The following is a 12,517-nucleotide window of genomic DNA, read 5'->3' on the forward strand; positions in this document are numbered from 1 at the left end:
GTGTTGTCAAAACCAGGAAATTGATGTTGATACCACATAGTCAACTCAGGTACAAATACTTGGATTTCTCCGGTTTTTTTATATGTACTTTTCCTTTGATGGTAAATACCCTGATAGCTCAGTCAGTAAAGAATCTGCCTGCAATGCAGGAGACCTGGGTTCGATCCCTGGGTTGGGAAGATTCCCTGGAGAAGTAAATGGCAACCCACTCCGGTATTCTTGCCTGGAAAATCCCATGGACAGAGGAGCCTGGCAGACTACAGTCCATGGGGTTGCAAGAGTTGTACACGATTTAGCAACTAAACCACCGCTACCTTTGGTGGTGGTAATGTATAGTTTTAGGAACTTTGATCACATAATAAGATTCTTGCAGCCATCATGGTTGGCACAGTTGAAGATCTGATAATGGTATTATGGCTATGTTTTGAAAAAAGTGTTTAGTCAGATGGATGGATAGAGAAGATTTGGTTTATATATACAGTGGAATACTACTCAGCCATAACAAAGAATGAAATAATGCCATTTACAGTAACATGGATGGACCTCGAGATTATCATACTAAATGAAGTCAGAAAGAGAAAGGCACATTCCTATGGTATCATTTATATGTGGAATCTAAAATATGATACAAATAAACTTATTTATAAAACAGAAAAAGACTCACAGACATAGAAAGGAAACATGATTACCAAAGGGGTAAGGCGGGGGCAGGGGGTGATAAATTAGGAGTTTGGGATTAACAGATACACACTATTATATACAAAATAGATAAACAACAAAGTTCTACTGTATCTTGCAGGGAATGATACTCAATATCCTGTAACAAACCATAACAGAAAAGAATCTGAAAAAGAGTGTACATATGTATACATATGTAACTGAATCACTTTGCTGCATACCAGAAATTAACACATTGTAAATCAACTATACCTAAATACAAAATAATAAAATACAAGAGGAGAAAGAATACATGAGGGCATATGTACAGGAGAAATGCTACAGGATTTGCTTTAGACCAAGGAGGAGGGATATTAAAAAGCAGAGACATTACTTTGCCAACAAAGGTTCATCTAGTCAAGGCTATGGTTTTTCCAGTGGTTGTGTATGGATGTAAGAGTTGGACTGTGAAGAAAGCTGGGCGCCGAAGAATTGATGCTTTTGAACTGTGGTGTTGGAGAAGACTCTTGAGAGTCCCTTGGACTGCAAGGAGATCCAACCAGTCCATCCTAAAGGAGATCAGTCCTGGGTGTTTATTGGAAGGACTGATGCTGAAGCTGAAACTCCAATACTTTAGCCACCTCATACGAAGAGTTGACTCAGGCTGGAAAAGACCCTGATGCTGGGAGGGATTGGGGGCAGGAGGAGAAGGGGACGACAGAGGATGAGATGGCTGGATGGCATCACCAACTTGATGGACATGAGTTTGAGTAAACTCCAGGAGTTGGTGATGGACAGGGAGGCCTGGCGTGCTGTGATTCATGGGGTCGCAAAGAGTCAGACACGACTGAGCAACTGAACTGAACTGAAGAAGGAGGGAATTCCCTGGCAGTCCAATGGTTAGGACTCCAAGGTTTCACTGCCAAGGGCCTGGGTTCAGTCCCTGTTTAGGGAACTTAGATTGCCAAAAAAAAAAAAAAAGAAACTATTGAGAAGGGTGTGGGTCTAGATCAGTAAAACAAAGTGGACAGTGAGCTACTGATTGTTAACACCAGGGGTTTGGACTCATGAGGCAGTCATGATATTCAGTAACTAAGGCTGCTGATTCTCCCAAGACTGCCATATCAAGCTCTTTGTGTGTGATCAACATTCAGGTTGATCCCTGTTTTTGATAATGAAACCCAGGCTCAGACATGGGAAGCAACCTGCTAGACGTTGCCGGAGCCAAAGTCTTAATCCAGGCCTGAACATCTCCAAAGACCAGAGTGCAATTGTAAACTACATCAGACTCTTCCATTCGATATTCAGTAATAATTTCTCCAAATATCGAACACCTACTATATGCCAGACACTGTTTTTTATTTCTTTATTTATTTGGCTGCGCTGGGTCTTATTGCAACATGTGGGACCAGGGATCGAACCTGGGCTCTCTGCATTGGGAGCACATAGTCTTAGCTACTGGACCACCAGGGAAGTCCCTGCCAGACCTATTTTGAAGAAAAGGTGGGCACACATTTTCTGCAAAGGTCAAGATAATAAATATTTTCAACTTTGCAGGCTGCACACGGCCTGTTGTAGCAATGACTCTACTCAATAGACATGACTGTGTGCCAGTAAAATTTTATTCTAAACATTGAATTTGAGTTATATATAATTTTTACATATTGTGAAATAGTATTCTTTGCCTCAAACATTGAGAAGAGAAAAACATTTTTAGCTCAAGGGCTGTACAGAGGAAGTTGTCAGGCTAAATTTGGCCCTTCCTTCCTTCCTCCTTCCCTTCCCTTTTTCCTTCCATCCTACTTAAAAAAATAAAATAAAATTAATTCTGATAAAATGCACATAACATAAAACTTATCATTTTAACCATTTCTAAATGCACAGCTGTGGCATTTAGCACATCATATTGTTGTGCAACCATCCCCACCATCATCTCCAGAACTTTCTCAACTCCCCAAACTGAAACTCTGTCCCCGTGAAACACTGACTCCCCATCCGGTCCCCCAACCCCTGGCCCCACCATCTACTTCCTGTTTCTGTGAATCTGACTCCTCTAGGAATCTTATGTGAGTGGAATCACATAGTATGTCTTTTTGTGTCTGGCTTATATCACTGAGCATCACGTTCTCAGGTCCACCCACGTTGTAGCAGGTGTCAGAATCTTCTTCCTTTTGAAGGCTCAGTGATAATCCATTGTGTGGATGGACAATTTGTTTATCCTTTCATCTGTCAAAGGACACTTGGGTTGTTTCCATCTTTTGGCTATTGTGAACTGTGCTGCTCTGAACATGGGGGTACAAATAGCTCTATGAAACCGCTTTCAAATCTTTTGGGTAAACACCCAGAAGTAGAATTGCTGGGTCATATGGTAGTTTCTTTTTGCCTTTTTATGCAATTCATGGGGTTTTCACAGCAAATATACCAGAGTGTTTTGCCATTCCCCCCTCCAGTGGATCACGTTTTGTCAGGAACTCTCACTATGACCCGTCCATCTTAGGTGGCCCTGCACAACATGGCTCATAGCTTCACTGAGTTATGCAAGCCCCTTCACCACAACAAGGCAGTGATCCGTGAAGGGGACAAGGCATCACCAAGTCAATAGACATGAACTTGGGCAAACTCTGGGAGATGGTGAGGGACAGGCGTGCTACAGTCTATGGGGTTGCAGAGTCGGACACGACTTGGCAATTGAACAACAACAACAACAACAAATGGTAGTTCTATTTTTAATTTCTTGAGGAATCTGCATACCATTTTCCATTTCCATTAACAGTGCACAAGGTTTCCAGTTTCTTTACGTCACTTGTTACTTTGTTTTCTTTATTAGTTTTTAATACTAGCCATCCTAATAGGTATGCAGTGGTATCTCACTGGGGTTTAATTTTAACTCCCTGCTGCTGCTGCTAAGTTGCTTCAGTCGTGTCCGACTCTGTGCAACCCCATAGACGGCAGCCCACCAGGTTCCCCCGTCCCTGGCATTCTCAAGGCAAGAACACTGGAGTGGGTTGCCATTTCCTTCTCCAATGCATGAAAGTGAAAAGTGAAAGGGAAGTCGCTCAGTCGTGTCCAACTCTTAGCGACCCCATGGACTGCAGTCTACCAGGCTCCTCCATTCATGGGATTTTCCAGGCAAGAGTACTGGAGTGGGGTGCCATTGCCTTCTCCGTTTAACTTCCTAAGGATTAGTAATTAGAATTCTCAGTTTTTGTGTGCTTATTTGACTGTTTGTATATCTTCTTGGGAAAAAAATGTTTATTGAAGTCTTTCACCCATTTTTGAAATTCAGGTTGTTTTAGAGGACTTCCTTGATGATCCAGTAGTTAAGAATCTGCCTTCCATTGTAGGTGACCTGGGTTCAATTCCTAGTTGGGGATCCCATGTGCCACAGAGCAACTCTGCCTGTGCCAAAGACAAATAAAATAATAAACATTTTTTTTTAAAAGGAGCACACATACTGCCACTAAGACCCTGTACAGCCACATAAATAAATACAAAAAAAAAAAAAAAGATCTCCACAAATTAAGTAAAAATCAGGGGTTTTTTGGTGTGCTGTTGAGCCTTAAGAGTTTCTTCTATATTCTGAACATTAATCCCTCATCATGATTTGCAACTATTTTCTCCTATTCCCTAGGTTGCCTGACTCAATATTATTAAGATGTCAGTGGTACCCAAACCAATCTACAGATTTGCTGCAATTCCTGTTAAAATGCCAACAAGATTTTCAGAAATAGAAAAAGCCCTTCTAAAATTCATATGGAATCTCAGGACTTCCCTGGTGGTTCAGTGATTAGGACTCCCATCTTCCACTGCCAAGGGCATGGGTTCAGTCCCTGGTCCAGGAGCTAAGATCCTGCAGGCCTCATGATGTGGCCAAAAAAACCTCAAAAATTCATGTGGGGTCTCAGGATTCCACATCAGCAATACAATCATGAAAAGGAAGAACAAACTTAAGGACTCACATTCCCCAATTCCAGATTTTACCATAAAGCTATGTAAATAAAGCAGTGTGGTGCTGGCATTCTCGCAGAAGCACTGTTGTTGTTCAGCTGCTAAGTCGTGCAGAAACCAATGGAATAGACGAGAACAAAGTTTAGGTGTATCTCAACCACAGTTTTTTAAGTATAAAAAAATAGGGACTTCCCTGGTGGTCCAGTGGTTAGGACTCCATGCTTCCACTGCAGGGGGGCATGGGTTCAAGCCCTGGTCAGGGAACTAAGATCCAGAAAGCAGTGCATGACCAAAAAGGAAAAAAAAAATTGTCCTTGGTTGCTAAACAGATACGAAGCCCCAATCCCCTCTTCCCCCAAACCCATTGCTTCCCAAGTTGATCTTTGTGATCTCTTTACCCTGGGGTCTTTCTACCAGATGATTAGTATTTTTTTTTTTTTTTAATGAAGAGGAAGAGAAGCTGAGAACTTTTAAAAAGAGCCAAAGTGGAAAATGGCTGGGTTGACTACCTTTCCACAAAAGGAAATCAATTAACCTTTGATCCACCAGTTCCACTTTCCACGGAAATGACCATAATCTGCTCATGGTAATACTACCAGCTGATACTGTCAAAGCCTTGTTTTAAGAACTTAACATGTGTTACCACTTCATCCTCACACCAACAAGTACCATTATTGAATCCATTTTACAGGTGAGAAAACTGAGGTCTTAAGTGGTTATGTGACTTGCCAAGGTCACCTAGGAAAACAAGAACATTGAAATTTCACTTGTACATTCAGACCTAGGAAAGAACTGAAGTCACAGCTCAAGTCTGAAAGCCCATTTCCTGGCAGAATTCCGTTTTATTTGGTCAGATCAACCTTGTGCTTTCATGGTTCAGTCATCTGATCGTGTCTGACTCTTTGTGACCCCATGGACTGTAGCATGCTCGGCTTCCCTGTCCTTCACTGTCTCCCGGAGCTTGCTCAAACTCATGTCCATCGAGTTGGTGATGCCGTCCAACCATCTCATCCTCTGTCACCCCCTTCTCCTTCTGCCTTCAACTTTTCCCAGCATCAGGGTCTTTGCCAATGAGTCAGCTCTTCACATCAGATGGCTAAAATCTAGTCAGGCCTTCAACTGATTGGGTGAGACTCACCCATATTAGGGTGGAGAATCTGCTTTCCTTAATAATCCCCTAACTTAAATACCAAAATCATAGAGAGGGAAATGGCAACCCACTCCAGTTTTCTTTCCTGGGAAATCCGATGGACAGAGGAGCCGGGTGGGCTTTATTGTCCATGGGGTTGCAAAGAGTCAGACACAACTTCAACAACAACAACAACAACAAACACACAATCAGGCAGATTGTGATTTGGGAAAATACCTCTTGATGGAAATGTGGCATAAAATGGAGAGTGAAGTGACTTAGCGATATGGGATGTATAGTTTCATAAGAAACTAAAATTTGTGTAGAGAGTCATAGTTGCAAATATTCAAATAATAAAGTCTGTCACTATAGGAGAAAAAAACAAAAAAAACCCAAAATCATCTGAAAACATCTTCACAGAAGGTGTAATGAACAGTAGTGTTTGACCAAATATCTAGGCACCTTGGTTCAGACAAGTTGTTGTCGTTCAGTCATTCTTTGCCAGCATCAGAGTCTTTTCTAATGAGTCAGCTCTTCGAATCAGGTGGCCAAAGTATTGCAGCTCAGCCAAGTAGACATATGAAATTAACCAGTGGGACTTCCCTGGTGGTCCAAGGGTTAAGATTCTGTGCTTCCACTGCAGGAGGCACAGGTTCAAACCCTGGTTAGGAAACTAAGATCCTGCATGCTATGTGCCTGCTGCCAAAAAAAAAGGCCAAAAAAATAAAGATAAGATAATAATTAACTAGCATTCAGGGTAAGACAAGATGGTGGCTGTGGAAAAATGGCTGGTGGGTAATAATAGCGGAAGCCTGAAGCCAGGGAGGAGACTAGTGTAGGCACGTAATGATAGGATTTTGGATCAGGGTAGGGCCAGGGGGAGTGGGGTGAAATGGTCAGAGTCAAGGGGCTTGTATTAGACGTACAGTTTAACGAGTTTTAATGCACTATGTTTTCATTTTAAAATATAGTTGGATGGCAATCACTGACTCCATGGACATGAGTTTGAGCAAACTCCAGGAGATAGGGAAGGACAGGGAAGCCTGGTGTGCTGCAGTCCATGGGGTCGCAAATAGTCGGACACGAGTGAACAACAACATTACCCCAAGAGGAAGCTCTGTCCCCAGTAGCAGTTATTTCCACCCGCAGCCCCTGAAAACCACTAACTTACTTTCTGTCTCTGTAGATTTGCTTGTCCTGGACATTTCGTATGAATGGAATCACACCTTGTGTGGCCTTTTCTGTCTGCCTTCTCTCCCTGAGTGTCACATATTCAGGGTGCATCCACACTATAGCACGTGTCAGTGCCTCTCTGCCTTTTTATGGCTGAATAATACTCCACTGTATGAATGGACCATTTATCCATTTCTTTACCCGAACCACCATATCTCTCCTGCACCAACATAGTCCCCAAGGCGAGAGCCCCACGCTGCGCCACCGCCGCCCCCCCCCCCCCCCCCCCCCCCCCCCCGCCCCGTGGTCTCTCCTCCCAGCAGAAGCCACTAGAGGGCAGTGGTGAGTGCCTGAGTCAGGTCCTACTCCTCCTCTGACCATGGTGCTCCAGGGCTCCCACCTCCCTCAGGGTAAAACCCCAAGTCTTCCCTGTAAGCCACAAGGCCCTGCCCAACCCCCACCCCAAACCCACCCTCACCTGCTTTCTCCTCTTCACACACTCTGCTTCAGTCACCTCCCCTCCTAGCTGTTCCTTCAACACACAGCGTGGTGCTGCCCCAGGGCACTTGCACAGCCACACCTGGATTGCCCCTCCCACAGACACCCACAATTGCCCCCTCCCCGATCTTCAGGGCTCTGCCCTGATATCTTCTTACACATTCAGTTCAGTTCAGTTGTGTCCGACTGTTTGCCACCCCATCCCCCCCCCGTGGACTGCAACACGCCAGGCCTCCCTATCCATCACCAACTCCCGGAGTTTACTCAAACTCAAGTCCGTTGAGTTAGTGATGCCATCCAACCATTTCATCCTCTGTCATCCCCTTCTCCTCATGCCTTCAATCTTTCCCAGCATCAGGGTCTTTTCCAATGAGTCAGTTCTTCACATCAGGTGGCCAAAGTATTGGAGTTTCAGCTTCAACATCAGTCCTTCCAATGAATATTCAGGACTGATTTCCTTTAGGATGGGCTGGTTGGATCTCCTTGCAGTCCAAGGGACTCTCAAGAGTCTTCTCCAACACCACAGTTCAAAAGCATCAATTCTTCGGCACTCAGCTTTCTTCACAGTCCAACTCTCACATCCGTACATGACCACTGGAAAAACCATAGCCTTGACTAGACGGACCTTTGTTGGCAAAGTAATGTCTCTGCTTTTTAATATGCTGTCTAGGTTGGTCATAACTTTTCTTCCAAGGAGTAAGCATCTTTTAATTTCATGCCTGCAGTCACCATCTGCAGTGATCTTGGAGCCCTCAAAAATAAACTCTGCCACTATTTCCACTGTTTCCCCATCTATTTACCATCAAGTGGTGGGACCGGATGCCATGATCTTAGTTTTCTGAATGTTGAGCTTTAAGCCAACTTTTTCACTCTCCTCTTTCACTTTCATCAATAGGCTCTTTAGTTCTTCTTCGCTTTCTGCCATAAGGGGGTGTCATCTGCATATCTGAGGTTATTGATATTTTTCCCAGCAATCTTGATTCCAGCCTGTGCTTCATCAAGCCCAGCGTTTCTCATGATATACTCTGCATATAAGTTAAATAAGCAGAGTGACAATATGCAGCCTTAAAGTGAAGTGAAGTCGCTTAGTCATGTCCAACTCGCAACCCCATGGATTGTAGCCTACCAGGCTGCTCTGTCCATGGGATTCTCCAGGCAAGAATACTGGAGTGGGTTGCCATTTCCTTCTCCATGGGATCTTCCCGACCCAGGGATTGAACCCAGGTCTCCTGCATTGCAGGCAGACCCTTTACCCTCTGAGCCACCAGGGAAGCCCTTGACCTTTTCCTATTTGGAACCAGTCTGTTGTTCCATGTCCAGTTCTAACTGTTGCCTCCTGACATGCATACAGATTACTCAAGATGCAGGTCAGGTGGTCTGGTATTCCCATCTTACACATTATACAGAATATTTGCTACCATCTGCCCCCAAAACTTCAACAGTGTTCCCTAATCCTATTTCACTTCCCTCCACAGCACTTCTCACTATTTGACATATCACATAGGAAAAGGGGGCGACAGAGGATGAGATGATTGGATGACATCAGCGACTCAATGGACATGAGTTTGAGCAAACTCCAGGAGACAGTGAAGGACAGGGAAGCCTGGCCTGTTTCAGTCCATGGGGTCACAAAGAGTCGGACACAACTTAGTGACTGAACAACAACAATATTTATTTACTGACCTCCCTGCCATCTCTTACTAAAATATAAGCCCCACTTAGACAAGGATGCTTATTCTTTGTCCCCAGCACCTCACTCAATGCCTGGAAGGCAGGAGGTGCTCATTAAGTGTGTGTTGGATGAATGAATACCATCTGCATTCTAAAAATTTAGACTGTGTTTATTGTTTAAATATATTGGGACTTTCCTGGTGGTCCAGTGGTTAAGATTCCGTGCACCCAATACAGGGGAACTAGGTTTGATCCCTGGTCAGGACTGCAAGGAGATCAAAACAGTCAGTCCTAAAGGAAATCAACCCTGAATATTCATTGGAAGGACTGATGCTGAAGCTGAAGCTCTAGTACTTTGGGCACCTGATGTGAAGAGCCAACTCACTGGAAAAGACCTTGATGCTGGGAAAGATTGAGGGCAGGAGAAGGGGGTGGCTGAGGATGAGATGGTTAGATAGTATCACCAATATTCAGTAGATATGAATTTGAGCAAGCACTGGGAGATAGTGGAGGACAGGGGAGCTTGGCATGCAGCAGTCCATGGGGTCGCAAAGAGTCAGACATGGCTTAGCGACTGAAGAACAACAGGGAACTAGATCCCACGTGCCTCAACTAGGACCCAGTGCAGCTAAATAAATAAATATTTAAAAAATCAAATATATAGTTTTTCTCAATCTCGACACTGTGGACACTGGAGCAAGATCATTGTCTGTGGGGCCGTCCTGGGCATTGTGGCCTGTGGAGCAGCCTCCTCAGCACCCACCTACTTGATGCCAAGAGCCCCACCAGTTGTGACAACTACAAATGTCCCCAGACATGGCCTAGTATCCCCTGGGGGAAAAATTGCTCCAAGGTTTGATCCTGTGGTGTAGGGATCCTGTGCAAGGATTGTTACTATTGTTGTTCAGTCACTAAATCGCGTCAGACTTGGCTCTTTGCAACCCCATGGACTGCAGCATGCCAGGCTCCTCTGTCCTCCACTATCTTCCAGAGTTTGCTCAGATTCATGTCCACTGAGTTGGTGATACCATCCAACAATCTCATCCTCTGCCTCCCCCTTCTCCTTTTGTCTTCAATCTTTCCCAGCATCAGGGTCTTTTCCAGTGAGCTGGCTCTTGGAAGGCCAAGAGGGTGATGATTACACGTTCCATCTTACAAATGAGGCTTACATCAGACATGGGAAGTATCAGGGTTCTGCTCACTGGGGTCTTCACTCAGATGCTCCCTTACACCCTGGGGTAACCACACATCCCAGGGGTCTGGGATAAGTCTGATTTACAACCCTCCTGTAAACCAGGCGTTATCATTTTTATCCTGGTGTAAATAAATGAGTATCCCTTTTGCTTTCAAAACTGTCCTGATTTGCACTTTGGTGAATGGATATATCCACTCAAACTGCAATCAGGCACCATGCATGACTCAGCAATCCCACTCCTAGGTGTGTACCCAGCAGAAACGCTGTCGGGACATGTGCTAGAATGTTCCATAACTGAGTTAGTCATAACCACCCCAAGCTGGAAACGACCCAAATCCCAACAGTGAAACAGATAAGGAAATTATGCTGGGGTCTCAGAAAGAGAACAGGTTAGGCAAAGTCCAGCCCTCCAAAACGTGGACAAAGCTTCATATGAATTTCAAGTGCAAGAAGCCAGATTCCAAAGAGGCCATGCTGCATGATTCAACATGTATGAAATTCAAAAATTTCCCCCCTCTCCAGATCTGACAGCATCTTAAAAAGCAGAGACATCACTTTGCTGACAAAGGCCCATATAGACAAAGCTATGGTTTTTCCAGTAGTCATGTATGGATGTGAGAATTGGACCATAAAGAGTTTGATCGCCAAAGAACTGATGCTTTGTAACTGCAGTGCTGGAGAAGACTCTTGAGAGTTCCTTGGACAGCAAGATCAAACCAGTCAATCCTAAGGAAATCAACCCTGAATACTCACTAGAAGGACTGATGCTGAAGCTGAAACTCCAATACTTTGGCCACCTGATGTGATACATTCCATATCATTAGATCACTTCACCCCCCCATTTTATGCCACATTTCCATCAAAGATATTTTCCCAAATCAAAATCTGCCTGATTGTGTGTTTGTTGTTATTGTTGAAGTTGTGTCTGACTCCTTGAGACCCCATGGATGGTAGCCCGCCAGGCTCCTCTGTCCATGGGATTTCCCAGTCAAGAATATTGGAGTGGATTGCCATTTCCCTCTCTATGATTTTGGTATTTAAGTTAGTGGATTATTAAGGAAAGCAGATTCCCCTCCCTAATATGGGTGGGCCTCATCCAATCAGTTGCAGGCTAGACTTTGGCCACCTGATGGGAAGAACTGACTCATTGGCAAAGACCCTGATGCTGGGAAAGGTTGAGGGCAGGAGGAGAAGGGGGTGACAGAGGATGAGATGGTTGGATGGCATCACCAACTCGATGGACATAAGTTTGAGCAAACTCTGGGAGATAGTGAAGGACAGGGAAGCCTGACGTGCTACAGTCCATGGTGTCACAAAGAGAAGGACATGACTTAGCAACTCAGGAACAATCCCAGATCTGTGTGACTGGAGGACGTGATGGTGGGAATCTTTGGACAGCAGTGACCAGAAGAGACACAAGGGAATTTCTTGGGTTTCTGAGGGCTGGTCATTGTGTCCTTGATTTTCATATTGGGTTACTAGTGTGTGTTTTACTTTGTGAAGGGCATTGGATTTCATATATTTGATTTATGCCATGTATGTATATTGGTTAAACTTCAATCATAACTTCAGACAGAAAACAAATTTATGGGGACTTCCCTGGTGGTCCAGTGGCTAAGGCTCCGTGCTTCCAATGCAGAGGGCCTGGTTTCCGTCCCTGGTCAGGGAACTGGATCCCACATGAAGCAACTAAGGATCCCTCATACCAGTGCAGCCAAATAAATAAATAAAAAGAAAGCAAACTTACAGTTATGAAAGGGGCAGGGAAGGGATAAATCGGGAATTTGGCGTTAACAGATCCACACGAGTATGTACAACATAGATGAACAACAAGGACCTACTGTAGAACACAGGGAACTCTATTCAGTATTTTTAATAACCTGGAGTGGAAGACAACCTTTAAAAGAACTCATATATACAATATATATATATACACATATATAACACATATATATATACTATGTATAAGGCTTCCCTAGAAGCTCAGCGGTCAAGGATTCACCTGCCAATTTAGGAGACGAGAGTTCAATCCCTGTGTCTGGAAGATCCTCTGGAGAAGGAAATGGCAACCCACTCCAGTATCCTTGCCTGGGAATTACAATGGACAGAGGAGCCTGGTGGGCTATAGTCCATGTGTGTTAGTTACTTGGTTGTATCTGACTCTTTGTGACCCTATGGACTCTAGCCCACCAGGGTCCTCTGTCCATTGGAATTCCCAGGCAAGGATACTGGAGTGGGTTGCCATT

Source organism: Cervus elaphus, chromosome 9 (assembly GCF_910594005.1).
Source record: "Cervus elaphus chromosome 9, mCerEla1.1, whole genome shotgun sequence".
Taxonomy (NCBI): Eukaryota; Metazoa; Chordata; class Mammalia; order Artiodactyla; family Cervidae; genus Cervus; species Cervus elaphus.